A 12036-nucleotide genomic window follows, 5' to 3' on the forward strand; every position below is an offset into this window, starting at 1 on the left:
GACTGAGAGAGAGAGAGAGAGAGAGAGAGAGAGAGAGAGAGAGATTCATAACGGGAAGTACAAACACGAACAAAAAGGTTAATCAAAGCACAATTTTTTTTCTTTCACATATAAAAGCCGCGCCACGGGTCATTCCCTCATAAGTGGCCTGTTATTTTTTTATTATCATTGCTATTTTTAGATTACTAGATCCGCCTTGTGTGTGTGTGTGTGTGTGTGTGTGTGTCATGAGAAAGGAGAGATTAATGTGACAGGATCCTGTTTCCCACGTCTCTCTCTCTCTCTCTCTCTCTCTCTCTCTCTCTCTCTCTCTCTCTCTCTCTCTCTCTCTCTCTCTCTCTCTTTCCTTCTTCTTCTTCTTCTTCTTCTTCTTCTTCTTCTTCTTATTATTATTATTATTATTATTATTATTATTATTATTATCGCTGTCATCATTGTTGCCATCACTATATGCAGGGCAGGTATTGTAGTCAGGTGAGCCTCAGGTAAAGTAATAGACGTGCAGGCAATCAAGAGACAGGTGGCAGGAGACGTGTAGATGAAGGAGGTGAATCGTGGCGCCTTCTTCCCTTGCTCCTCATTTTCCTCCTTCTCCTTCAACTGCCCTTCTTCCTCCTCCTCTTTACTTCATTGTAATATTCTCCTCTTTGTAACATTCTTCTTGTTTTTTTTTTGTTCTTGATGTCCTTGTTGTTGGTCTTGTTCGTCATCGTTGTTGTTGTTGTCCTCCTCCTCCTCCTCCTCCTCCTCCTCCTGCTCCTCATTATTATCCAAATCCAACTTAACATACATAACAAACCACAAACTTAATTCCAATACCCACACACCTGTACTCCACACACCTGTATTCCACACATGACTACCACCACCACCACCACCACCACTACTACTACTACTACTACTACTACTACTACTACTACTACTACTACTACTACCACCACCACTACTACCACCACCACCCACACTTCGGTCACTGTCCCATCGACCTTCCCTAGATGAGGCTAAGGTGAATTATCTAAGGTGCTTCCCCTTCATCACATTAGCACCGCCTTCACGCCCACGAGACTGTTAGGCACAATACAGCGTTATGAGAGAGAGAGAGAGAGAGAGAGAGAGAGAGAGAGAGAGAGAGAGAGAGAGAGAGAGAGAGAGAGAGACGCCAATTTGTTGCTTCCTTTCTCTCTCTACAAAAAAAAAAAGAAAATAGAGAAAAGTTAAAAAAAGAGGAGTTTCAAAAAATATAGTTCAGTTTACTACCGGAAATATACGAACATTTCCCTCTCTCTCTCTCTCTCTCTCTCTCTCTCTCTCTCTCTCTCTCTCTCTCTCTCTCTCTCTCTCTCTCTCTCTCTCTCTCTCTCTCTGGAAACGTGTGTGTCTGTGTGTGTGTGTGTGTGTGTGTGTGTGTGTGTGTGTGTGTGTGTGTGTGTGTGTGTGTGTGTGTTTAGATGGTTGGAATTTTCCCTATGTCTTGTATACATCGTGTCCTGATCTTGTTTCCTGTTATTGGAGTGATGTAAGTGTGTAAGAGTGTGTAAGAGATATTGTGAGATGTATTTTGTAGTAACGTCCTGTTGTGTGTGTCATTATCTTGTTTGTGAGCGTTGGTCCTCTCTGTAATGCCATGCAACGTGTTCCTTTTCGTTTCCTTGGTACATTCTAGTCTTCTTTCTTTTTCATTGTCGTTTTTATAATGTTTTTTTTCCTCCTGACTTTCCTATTTATCCACTTTTCTTTATATTGCTCCTTTTAGTCATACTGTGTCTTACGATGCATTTTCTTTCTTTTCCTTTATATGCTATTATGTTCGTATCTAGTCCTATTGAATCCTTTATTTACTCACAAACTATTTTCACATCCTACCTCTTCTTTAACTGTCGTCTTTAGCCATCCTGTGCAATCCTACACAGTCATTTTCTTATACCATCTTCACATCATATCTCTACTCTTATTGGCATCCTCAGTCATATTATTCAGTCCAACTCTATCACATTCTATCTCTTCTCCATATCCTGTTTATTCTGTAATCCTTCAAGCATCCCTAGCTATCCTATTCATTCCTACACTATTATGTCCTGTAATTTCCCACATCCTACATCTCTGTTCTGTTTCTTCTTTCACCCTCAGTTATCCTATCCAATCCCGCATCATCATCATCATCTTCTTTTTCTTCTTCTTCTTCTTTCGCTGTTTCCTTGGTGCCATGTCCGAATCTTCTCCATTTGTTTGCGTTCTCTCCTACACCATCCTTTCCTCTCATTCCCCCACATCCTATATCTCTTCTCTAACTCCTCCTAACTCAACCGCCCCATCCATCCCTGCCCCACACCACCCTATCCTCCCATAACCTCTACCCTTCAGACACCCTCACTCATCACATCCAACCCTACACCAGTCCTCTCCTCCCCTAAACCACCCGACACACCGGACCGAACACCGCCTCCCACACACCCACCCATCCACCACAACACCGCCTAGTCATGCACTCAGAGCCTTGCCTGCGTCGCGCACCGTTACCTCTCGTAGCCTCTAGCGCGATGATTTTTGCCGCTTGGCTAAAATAAGTCTATTCTCGACCTTGAGGTAAGGAAGGAAAAAAGAAAACGGAGTGTTAGAAGCACCTTGTCAGTGAATAGTGTGTGTGTGTGTGTGTGTGTGTGTCCTTGGGGAATTGACTACGGCAGAGAAACGGAACAAGGAGGAGGAGAAGGAGTGAGAGGAACGAGCAGCAGGCGGTAAGAGCGTGAGTTGGGAGAGGAGGAGCACTAAAGGAAGAAAGGGAAGTGCAAGTTTATGGGGAGACTCTCGTAAACGATGTGAAGGGAAGGCCAGCGGCGAAAGTGGCCTGCGTGGTGGATGAAAGGAGAGGATCATAAGGAGAACGCGGGAGTGAGATGTACGAATGGAATGGAAGCGAATGAAAGAAGAGAAAGAGTCAGAGGATATACTATACTGCAAAGAAAAAAAAAAGTAAAGAGAGAGAGAGAGAGAGAGAGAGAGAGAGAGAGAGAGAGAGAGAGAGAGAGAGAGAGAGAGAGAGAGAGAGAGAGAGAGAGAGAGATAATGGACGTAGTTTGAGATATATGAATAGAATGGAAGCGAATGAAAGAGAGAAAGTAAGGTGACATATAATACTTCAGAGAGAGAGAGAGAGAGAGAGAGAGAGAGAGAGAGAGAGAGAGAGAGAGAGATAATGTACATAGAGTAGGAAATGTGATAATGTATGCAATAAGACAAAACGAAACAAGAGAAAGGGAGGAAGATGATTAAAAATTCTCCTACACTAGGAAAAAAAGAAAAAAAACAATGAAATAAGATAAGAATAATAAAGTAGGTGGGATAAGAAAATATACAAGAACTGTGATGATAATAATGAGGAGATAAGAAGGGTGGAGAACGAGAAATGAAAAAATGAAGCAGGAAATAGCGAAAACTGAGAAAAAAATGAAGTGAGACAAGAAGAGAGAATGAAAAAGGAGCGGCAGGAATAGAGATAATAAAGCGGGATAGGAAGTACATAGGAGACAAATGGGGAGAGAAAGAGTGAGGAAAAAGGATAGGAATAAGAGGGAATGGAAGGTGAAGGGGGAAGAATAGAAATAGGAGGAGAATAGGGAGTAGAGAGTATGGAAGAGGAAAAGAGTGGAGAAGAACGGAGATAGGAAGTAGAAGGATGAATGGGGAGGTAAAGAATGGACATGAGGAAGGAAATAAAGAGTAGAGGGAATGGAAGGTGGAGGAATGAAAGGAAGAAGAATAGGAGTAAGGAAAAAGGGGACAGAGAGCGGAGAGATTAAAAAAAGAGATGGAGAAATAGAAGGATGGGGGTTATGAAGATGAGTCAGAGGTACAATGAAGGACAGTTCTCGTGTACAGATCAACATAACAGAGGCAGGAAATTTGGCATGAATAATGAGGGAAAAACGACCAGGTGGATGAGAAGATAATTGGGGGAAAGAAAGAACGGAAAGGAGGGGAAACGAGAGGGTATTAATGTGACAGGGAAACTTTTGAAACTGTCGTATTAAGGTAAACAGTGCATGTCCTTGTACAGAGACGCTTTTTTCTCTCTCTTTTTTTTTATCAATATCCTCATCTCTGTATTGAAGCCAAGGTGGAAAAAAGTGTGAAAAGTCCTTGGGTCTCTCTCTCTCTCTCTCTCTCTCTCTCTCTCTCTCTCTCTCTCTCTCTCTCTCTCTCTCTCTCTCTCTCTCTCTCTCTCTCTCTCTCTCTCTCTCACAAATAACAATGGAGTGTATCAGTTAGAGTTGAATGCTTTCCTTGATCTCAGAGAAGGAAGGGAAAAAGAAAAATATCATCAGTTTTTTTTTTTTTCTTCTTTCATAAGCAACAATGGATTAAATGTATAAGTAAAAGCTTCCAGAACGTGTGAGTGTTGTATTGTGTGTTCCATGACGCACAACACGCTTTGACTGTAACTTAACCATCATCATCACCATCAGCAGGAGTACCAGACAGCAATCCAGTCTTATAACCTGAACGCTATCACCATCAGAAGTCAGCAGTAGTGAATATGTTAATCTTGGCTTGTGTCACTATAGCTGTCATCATCACCATCAATTAGAGTATTAGACGGTAATATAATCTTGGCACGTCTCACTGTAACCTTAACGCAATCACCATCAGAAACAGCAATAATAATAATAATCTTGCTTTGTCATTATCACCATCAGAAGCAGTAGCGGTGAATAAGGGAAGGAAAACAGTGGAGAGGAACGGAGATAGGAAGTAGAAGGAATGAATAAATAAAGAATGGACATGAGGAAGGAAATAAAGAGTAGAGGGAATGGGAGGTGAAGGAATGAAAGGAAGGAAAATAGGAGTAAGGAAAAAAGAGGACAGAGTAACTTTCCCATCACTGTCACCATTAATAGTAGCAGCAGTGCTTAGTATAATCTTGGCATCTCACTGCAACTCTTCCATCACTATCAATATCAATAAAAATTAATAAAATCATAGCCTTGCCTCACTATAACCTCATCACCATCACCACCAGTAATGGCAATATCTGTTATCCTTTGGCTTCCCTCGCATCATCCATCGCCAATCCCAATTTCAATATCCTGTGATGCTAATGACTCTTAAAACGCGTCTGTCACAGCCCTGGAGGGACTTGCGTTGGGATGAAGGACGCTGAGGAGGAGGAGGAGAAGCAGGAGAAGGAGAAGGAGGAGGAGGGAAGGAGGAGGAGGCTAAGGGGGAAGGGGAAGGGGGGATGCTAAGAATATATCAGGTAATATCACGGCGCCCTTGAAGCTGTGACCTTTTCCTCCCAATGTTACGTGTGTCAATCATCACCTGTCACTCGCATCACCTTCTCGCCACACCTGCATAATTTATTTACAAGTTCACGGCCTCCATGTTTACCTGTCTGCCTTTACCTTTAAACATGTGCTTGCTATATACCTGGTTGCTTTTTCTTAATATGATTACTACATTTTTTACTTGCTTTACTCGCTAGACTCCTCGTTATCACCTCCTTGCATGCCTGTATTTATTAACATTTTTACTGCCTCCCTATTTACCTGTCTGCCTTCAACTTTTTTATATACTGGGCTTACTTTATCTTACCTGCTTTGCTCAATAGACTTTTTGTCCTCACCTTGATCACCTGCATTTGTTAACAGGTTTACGGCTTCAGTGTTTACCTGCCTGTCTTTACCCTGAATGGTTCACTGGACACCGCCTCCTTTATAAATCCTCATATTATTTCCTGATTTACGTGAAAAGGTGAGCAGTTATGGTGTTTTGTTTATTCATATTATATTTGTTTCGTGTTTATTTATATCGTATTTATTTTATGTTTCTTTATATCATATTTTATTCATTTTTTTTATTTGTTTCATATTTGTTCACATCATATTTATTTCATATTTATTCTTATAAAATTCATAACATGTTTATTCATATCACATTTTTTCATACATATTTACTTCATATTTACTCATATATTTATTTCATGTTTATTCATATCATATTTCTGTAATGTTTATTCATCTCATATTTATTTCGTATTCATTCTCGTATCGTCTAGTTTAGAAGCAGAAGCAGCACCATTTAAGCTTTCCGGAAGACCTGTTATGAGTTCCACCAATATTCCTTGCAGTGACTCAAAAAACTAACCCCCTTATTTGAAATTTCCTACTTGACTCTATAAAAAACGAGTAAAAGACTTTAATTGCCCCTTAATTACCTTACGAAACATTTAATTGGCAAGTCATATGAGTAATATTGTCACCACAGGCATTCGTCCTTGTTAATGATGTCTTTTTATATAAGGAGAACCCCGACCTATAACAACAAAACTGGAAAAAAAAACACTAAAACTACCAGCCCCTTAAAGAAAACGGTCCAAAAACAGCCCCAAAATGGCCCAGAAACAGTAAAAAACAGCCCAAAAGTAGTCCACAATTGCCCGAAAATAGTAAAAACAGCCCAAACCGCCCAAACACAACCCGAAACTGGCAAAAAAGTCTTAAAACAGCAAAAAACAGTCCCAATATCTGCCAAAAAAACAGCCAAAAATAAGTCCAGAATAAGTCCAGAATAGCATCATGAAGTGCCTTGAAAATGTTGGTGATGTTCTACTTGACTGACGGATCCTGGTTGGGAGTGTGACGTTGGGGGGGGGGGGTGTTGGGGGACTGATGGGGGACTGGGGTCTCTCCGCCGAGTTATGGTAAACGGTTTAGTGACGTGAAGGTGAAAGGTTGGTATACTCCCTTTTGTCCTCACCTGATTGCCTTGGACTTGTCTCTGTGTGTGTGTGTGTGTGTGTGTGTGTGTGTGTGTGTCAAGGTGAAGGTGAGTTGGATGGTAGGGACAGGGTGGGATGGAGTAGGGGGTACGTTTTGGAGTGGATGGACAGGGGGGGGTGGGCAGGAAGCAGTCGACACGAAGGTTAAACTTGAGAATGACTGAAGTGTTGAATAGTTCATTAGTGTTTTGCTACATGTTGCCCGCGAGGTGTGTGTGTGTGTGTGTGTGTGTGTGTGTGTGTGTGTGTGTGTGTGTGTGTGTGTGTGTGTGTGTGTGTGTGTCACGTCACGTTCTTGTCTTTTTCTTCCCTGCAAGAATCCATTAATTATTAAAGAACGTCTATTTTAGTCCTCCCGTTTTTTTTCTCTCCCATATCACGCACTTCCTCGTTTTCTTCCCCTTCCATTAGCTTCCACTGTAGTGAGGATGGTATTCTGAAACGCTTCCTTCTCTCTTAAAAACTGTTTCCAGGCACCACACAGATGATTATTCAGGTTTTTATAGATGCTGCTACAATTATTGATGCAGAATCTTTGATAAACAATCGCCAGAATCAGGAAAAACATTCTTGGAAACCTTCATAACTTCCACCAAAGCTTGTGAAAAGTAGTGGAGATGAGACCCGGAAGTGTTCGAGAATGTGTTTTCTGTTATATTCTTTAATACTGTTAAATTTCCCCCTCGCACGAAACATTCACGTGTTTACTTCCATCATACTAAGCGAATAGTGCCTCAAATAAAGTTTTCACAGTTGTGTTTGATCATTTCGCTGCTGACAGGAACTAGCTCGTACCAGTTTGTGCCGTGTCATCGGGGAGACTTAAATCAGATTACAGAAATTTATAGATGGCGATGATAGGTCGAGATGAGTCTTCTCCCGGCATTGCCACGTGTAGGCTTGATGATTTCTCTCAACTTCACTTTATTTTCTTATTTTTTTTATGATCTTACTAATGAATATTAACCGTGGGTGTGGCTTGATTCACTTACATCACCACTAATGGCAACCTAGAATCTTGTAATACCACTTTTTACCTCCAAACGAAAGTAAAATCATGCATTAACACACTCGCTCTCCTCAGTCTTTAACAGTGTCAGTGTACATCAAGTGGAAGAACACAATTTGTAACTGTATCCATTTGTATGAAACTCACCAGAAGGAAGATTTTGTCCCAAGGCATAGAGGCACACAAGTCCCCGGGTGTCGCCTCCCTCGCCCCCCAGGAGCACAAGACGAGCGGCGTGACAAGCGTGAACCAAGGGACAGTTAAGCAATCCCTGGTGCATGCCCTCCTGCTTCCTTGCTGCGGCACAAACTGGTGGGCGAATGTGTGGAGGTGCTGTGCTTGCTATTCCTCCTACTTCTTCTCATCCTTCTCTTATTCTCTTCCTTTTTCCCCTCTTTCTCCTCCTCCTCCCTCCTTCTCTTCTTTTTTTCTTCGTTTTTATCCTATTTTCTTTTATATTTTTTATTTCTACAGGAACATCAGCAAGAATAACAACAACAACAAGTGCTACTACTACTACTACTACTACTACTACTACTACTACTACTATAATTGTACTATTGTTTTTCTATTTTCTTCTGTTTTCTTTTTTTTCCTTCTCACTTGTTATTTTCTTTCTTGTATTTTTGTCATAGCTGGCAGAGCATCCTAGAGAGAGAGGAGAGAGAGAGAGAGGAGAGAGAGAGAGAGAGGAGAGAGAGAGGAGAGAGAGAGAGGAGAGAGAGAGAGAGAGAGAGAGAGACGTCAAGTTTTGTGTACTGAAAATTTTCTCATCTCCTCTTTCTCCTTTTGTTTTTCCTTCTCATCCACCCTTCCATCGATCAATATCTTTCTCCTCCTCCTCCTCCTCCTCCTCCTCCTCCTCCTCCTCCTCCTCCTCCTCTTCTTACTCTCCAGACAGGCTGAGTAATCTTCTCTCAGCTGTCACAAGTTACGTCATTCCTCTCCTCCTCCTCATCCTCCTCCTCCTCCTCCTCCTCCTCCTCCTCCTCCTCCTCCTCCTCCTCCTCCTCCTCCTCTTAGTGTCTGCCGCTATTTTGCTTTTATGTTTGACGTTATACATAAAATTCCTGTAACGTTTTGTTGTTTAATGATGCTGAATAGGAATATATTTGTTTTTTTTTTCTCTTATGTTGATTTATTTTTCCTTTTATCGCCAAGGTTGTTACTGTACTCGTATATGGTGAGAGAGAGAGAGAGAGAGAGAGAGAGAGAGAGAGAGAGAGAGAGAGAGAGAGAGAGAGAGAGAGAGAGAGAGAGAGAGAGAGAGAGAGACTATTTCAGAAAACAGTTCTCATCTCAGTGTCTTTACCTCTCTCTCTCTCTCTCTCCTCTCTCTCTCTCTCTCTCTCTCTCTCTCTCTCTCTCTCTCTCCTCTCCCTCTCTCATTGATTTCGACGATATTATGAACAACATAAAGAGTGATTAACCGAAATGAAGGTGTATTGATATTTCTAGTTAAATTGTAGTAGTAGTAGTAGTAGTAGTAATAGTAGTAGTAGTAATTAGTGGTGTAAAAGATCCCATAACAGCAAAAAAAATATGGCGATGCACTCGTGTTTTTATTCAAAGTCAGTTACGATGATGGTGATAATGATGATGATGGTGATGGTGACTGGGAGAGTATTAATGGTGAGGACGTGTTGTTGTTGCTTTGCTGATGGTGATGGTGTTGATAGTGAGACATTTCTGAAATGATGATGGTGGTGATAGTGATGATGGGGAGAATATTAATGGCGTGGACTCGCTGTTGTTGTTATTGTTGTTGTGCTGGTGGTGATGGTGTTGATGGTGGGGCAGGTCAGTGGTGATAATGGTGGAGGAGATGGAGGGAGGAGAAAGTGTTTGCTGAGGGAGAGAACCTGCAGGAGAAGGAGGAGGAGGAGTTAATGACCTTGGCTGCCCTTGAGGTGAAGGTCAAGAGGGACACTTGGATCACAGGCATGCAAAGGAACCACGTCATTAGCCGCAAAAGGTCAAACAAGGTCGATTGATCACGCCTTCTGCTGCTCCCTCCTCAGGCACCAGGAGGAGGAGAATAATTACATATAACTAAACAGCAGCAGAACTTTACACCCCTACATGGCTATTTAGTGACTAATTTTACCGAAGCAGTGAGTAAAAAAAAAAATTGAGAGTACAGCAGAAGGCTCCTCCCCACTCATTACTCGCTTCGGGAAGAGGAGGAGAAGGAGATGGGGAAGGAAGAGGAGAATGTGTGATAAAAAGAGGATAAGTAAAGTTTAATGCACATAAACTTTACACATTTCACAAATATTTAGCAATTTTTTTTTTTTTTATCTTTTTATCTCTGTTTACTTTTTTATTCTCGCTTGTCATCGTCTGGCGCCGTGATCGATATATCTAATGGCGGGCATTGAAAGAGACATTAGTTCTATTATACCTGTGTGTGTGTGTGTGTGTGTGTGTGTGTGTGTGTGTAAAACCTTTCACGCCTTGGCCGTCTCCCCTTCTAATGCAGTTATAACCCCTTTCCCTATGTTCATAACCCTAATTTCCTTCTGCATTCATAACCTTTCCCCTCTTTACCTACCCTCTTCTCCTCACCATAACTCAGTCTCGCCTTCCCCTTTCCTTCCCATGCACCTCTTCCTCTCCTCCTCATCATGTCCTGTCACGCTGATGCCGCCTCATTACCAACGCTAGATGTAGGCCAAGTATATGCATCATTATGGTTTTCTCTTAACGCTGTAGTAAAAATGTTGCTTCATAATCCTTGAGGCACGCCACGCCACGCCACGCCACTTAGCGCTCCATCAGAGTGAGTGTTCATTATAACATTGTAACATGCATTGTACTGATGAGTGTGTCCAGGTCTGGTATGGTAATGGAGGTAATGAAGGTCAGGTCACTAGTATAAGTGGTGATTCCTTCTCGACAGACCATAACAGCTGCCTGAGAAATATTCTTCATGCATTAACCCTTTTACTATTATTTGGCTTGTTTCCTTTATCACAAACCACTCTGAGGCATTGCTTATTGTTCTACAGCCATCTCTGAAGATCATACTGGCAATACACATTGGATAATATACTCTTTTCACTCCCTCTTCTTCCTTGTTGTTGCTCTGAAACGTTTTATGCATTACCTATAGTGATGTGAATTGTTCCATATCGCATTGAAATACTTAAGGGAGAGTTCAAGTGTCTGCCTTGTGTTTACGTACTGTCGGTGTTCACCAGGCTTGTGGCTTGTGCTGACTCCCACTGAAACGCTTCTACTGTTAACTGGTTGACTCACTTGTTGGCGACAACTGACTCTTTTGGCGAGAGATAGGAGAGCTTGGTCGGGATTCAGAAGAGCACTCAGAAACCTTACTTGACTACCGCCGGATGTGAATTAAATCAAGTAAGACATGTAATGTATTTGGCTAACTTATCTGGGTGACTTAAATGACTGACTTAAGTGGCTGTCGTATCTGGTTAAAATAGCTGGTTGGATCCCTTTATTTACTATAAATAAACAAACACACAAATCGAGAGAGAAAAAAAAAGTCTGTCAATTCTCAGGCGGCACGTGTCCGGGAATTTTCTTTATCTACGTGTTGGGATTGTGAAAGTTGAAGGGGCTGTCCCGCGGCGGAGCGACATTAACATGACGGTAGGGACACCACGGGACTTCCCCAGACATCACGCCGGAAGTGAGGGTGATACGCCATTCCTTGGGAGAGTGACGACTCGGAGAAGCTGCAGTGATTGTTTGGTGCAACGCAGAATCGCAGTCGTGGAGAATCTAAGAAAAACAAACAAACAAATAAACAAACGAGATGTGAAACTATAATGCGTGCTTGTTTTCCTGTCACCTTCTGGCCACACGAGGGGAGGAAGGTAAAGTTGATTGATTGAGTGTATGAGTTTATCGCTAAATGCTGTTTTGTTAATTTGTGGGATGGTGACAGGACCCTTACTAGAGAACAAAACATCATTACGTCATTTACCAACACAGCATTACAACAGCACGTGTCAGCACACACCTCGCCCTCGCAACACACCGAAGTCAGCACACACTTTAACTTTGCGCGTGCCAACAAACAGCAGATAAAGAAAAAAAAAAGATCCTCAGAGTTGCGCTGCATGAAATGTTTTGAAAACGCTTTGCTCTCTCATCATAGCTATTTTCAAAGGCGACAGATATGATTAGCCGGGCTCTCAAGAGTGTTTCTCCAGATGATAATTGGTGGTGTAGAAATCTTGTTAATCGGTCACTAGAACCATAGAAAAAAAAAAAA

General features: G+C 41.8%; 1 protein-coding gene across 4 annotated transcripts in view; it reads left to right on the forward strand.

Moving 5' to 3' along the window:
- Positions 1-12036, forward strand: part of LOC135093175 (sodium/potassium/calcium exchanger Nckx30C-like) — a 352301-nt gene that overhangs the window by 23637 nt on the left and 316628 nt on the right. The window lies entirely within an intron of this gene.

This window comes from Scylla paramamosain, chromosome 42 (genome assembly GCF_035594125.1).
Source record: "Scylla paramamosain isolate STU-SP2022 chromosome 42, ASM3559412v1, whole genome shotgun sequence".
Taxonomy (NCBI): Eukaryota; Metazoa; Arthropoda; class Malacostraca; order Decapoda; family Portunidae; genus Scylla; species Scylla paramamosain.